This window comes from Galeopterus variegatus, unplaced genomic scaffold (assembly GCF_000696425.1).
Source record: "Galeopterus variegatus unplaced genomic scaffold, G_variegatus-3.0.2 Scaffold54, whole genome shotgun sequence".
Classification (NCBI taxonomy): domain Eukaryota; kingdom Metazoa; phylum Chordata; class Mammalia; order Dermoptera; family Cynocephalidae; genus Galeopterus; species Galeopterus variegatus.
The window spans coordinates 1,048,466-1,051,430 of NW_007726165.1; the positions used below are offsets into that span (position 1 = coordinate 1,048,466).

The 2,965-nt window shown below is 39.5% G+C and overlaps 1 pseudogene; it reads left to right on the forward strand.

Annotated features, from left to right (window-relative positions):
* The first annotated feature begins 486 nt into the window (after positions 1-486).
* On the forward strand, positions 487-1,433 carry LOC103591558 (annotated as a pseudogene).
* The last annotated feature ends 1,532 nt before the right edge of the window (positions 1,434-2,965 follow it).

Genomic DNA, 2,965 nt, shown 5'->3' on the forward strand with positions numbered 1-2,965 from the left:
TAAGCATATGAAAAGATCCCCAAGACAACGATCATTTTTCATTAGGAAACTGCAAATTAAAACAACAGTGAGATACTACTACACACATTAGAATGGCTGAAATCCAAAACACTGACAACACCGAACGCTGGTGAGAAGGGGATGTAAAATGATATAGCTCACTTTGGAAGAGTTTGGTAGTTTCTACAAAGCTAAACAAATTCTTACCATACAATCCAGCAATTGTGCTCCTAGGTATTTATCAAACTGACTTGAAAACGTGTCTTCCCGAAAATCTGTGCACAAATGTTTATAGTAGCAACCAAGATATCCTTTAACAGGGGAATGAATAAACAAACTGTGGTACATTCATAAAATGGAATATTATTCAGCAATAAAAAGAAATGAGCTCTTGAGCCACAAAAAGATAAGGATGACCCTTAAATGCATATTGCTAAGCGAAAGAAGCCTGTTTGAAAAGACTACATACTGTATGATTGTAACTATATGACATTTCTTGAGTCAGAGCCACGGCATAGTGGCGTGGCAGCTAGACCAAGGGGCTGGTGCCACCATGCTGCTCACCTGGAAGATTTGCCATCATTGAGAAGACTTGGAGTTGAGGAAGATGAGCAGTACTCAGAAGAGGTTTGATTAAAACTGGAAGAGACCCAAGAGGTGCAGAACTTGAAGAAGAGGCCCAATGGGGTGAGTTCTGTGGCGCTGCTGGTGGAAGAGAAGGTACAAGAAGAGACCACTGTAGTGGATGATCCTTTTCAGATGAAGATAGGTGGTATGGTGGACATGAAGAAACTAAAAGAAAGGGGCAAAGATAAGATCAGTAAAGAAGAAACCTCCACGTGGGGATGTCGTTTTCTGCTGAAACCAACCGAAGGGATGAGGATGCAAGACGTGATGAAGTACATTGAGAAAGAGCTAAAGAAGAGGAAAGGGATTATTGGCCAAGAGGAACAGAAAGTCAAGCTGATGATTGAAGAGGATTGTCTTTATGAACTTCCAGAAAACATCTGCATTTTCTCAGCAAAGATGACTGAGAATGTGCTTTCCAACCAGATTCTGAGCGACATCCCAGAGGAGAACCTTGGCATTGATGCTAAAATAAGAAATATCATTTCCATTGAAGATGCCAAGGCCCATTTGCTGGCAGAGCAGCAGAACAAGAAGAAAGATAGTGAGACATCCTTTGTGCTCATCAACACGGCTGTGAGTTATGTGCAGCACAACAGATTTTATCATGAGGAGCTCGATGCTCCCAATAGAGAAACAAAGAGTCCAAAGCCTGGCCTTTGAGAGTGAGTGACACAGAGAAGCCAGAGCCTGAGCAATCACCTAACTGCAAGCATCCTGCTAATGAGAAGGTCACTGATGACTACCACTATGAGAAGTTGAAGAAGATGAACAGGAGGTACGGAGGCACACAGAATGGGATGTAAATAGCACCTTCCACTCCTTCCCTTACATGAGAAGAGGCTTCCTGGACAGAGCCTGCTCATTTGCTAGCAGACAGTTCCAAAAACAAATTCTAACTTTTTGAAACAAGACAATGTATAGTTTTCCTATTTGGGGACAAACTCTATTCTTGTGAGCATTATTAAATCTTGTTTGTGAAAAAAAAATTATATGATATTCTTGAAAAGGCAATATTATACCAGTGGTAAAAAGATCAGTGGTCGCTGGGGGTTTGAGGGTGAGGAGAGAGAACTGAATAGCTAAAGCACAGGAGACTTTTTAGAGTGTTGAAACTATTCTGTATGATACTGTAATTGTGGATACATGGCCCTATGCATTTGTCACTCATAGAACTTTATAGCACCTAGAGTGAACCTTAATGAATACAAATTAAAAGAATAACTTAGGAGGTTGGAAGATCCCAGGTTGGAACACAAAATGTGACAAAATAATCTAACTGTATTGCAATGTATGAAACAACTTCACTGAGGAAGGTAGGGGAAAAGGTACTCAATGGAGAATGACTACCCATGTAGATTATAAGGCTAAAGGAAAAGAAACTGTACATACACGCTGTACTCTGATTAATGAAGTTGTTTCTCATGGGAGTATGGGTTAACAATTCCAATATTGTTATACTGTATATTAAATAAATAAATGTATGTATTTGGTTGGAACCAAACTTCTTACTGTTGAAGTGGGAGTTTACAGATAAGTAAGGGGAGGAGGATAGAATGATTGATCCATCAGTAATGGATTAGAATAGAGATATCACATTGGTGTGAACTCATGTTTAGTTTAAAATAGATACATTTGGTTACATACAGAAATATTTATAGATATGTGTATATAGATGGGTTAGTAAACAGTTATTTCCTTGCTCTGTCAGCTGAGAGGCTTAGAAGCAATAACACCCTAGTAACAGCAAACACACCTAGCATCCAGATCTTGGTTTTTAATACATTTTGTCAATAAAAGGAAGAAAAGCTCTTTAGAGTAATGGCTGATTCTAGGACCGAGGCAGGAAACATGCAAGATGCAAGACTGCAAGATCCTAGAGCATTTTGTGGTGCCCAAAAGTGAGGAGGTACTAAACACACACACACACACACACACACACACACACACACACACACACACAATGATAGTAATGTCAACTAAAAGAGCTCCCAATGGACAAAGCTGAAACAATGTGAACAACAAAATAAATAAAGTAGTATTAGATTATAACCCAAGGTATAAAATAAATATCCATGAGTCTATACTGGTATAAATAAATGATTAAATAAATAAATGGGGGGAAAGAGACAAATCTCCATGCAAAAGAGTTTTTAAAAATTTATAAAGATATCCTGTCCTCAAGGAGATGGAGAAAAACTTCCTACTTCTTAGGTGTGGTCTGTGCACAGTGACTTTTTTACTAAGAGAACAGTATGGGCCGGCCCGGTGGCTCACTCGGGAGAGTGCGGTGCTGATAACACCAAGGCCCCGGGTTCGGATCCCATATAGGGATGGC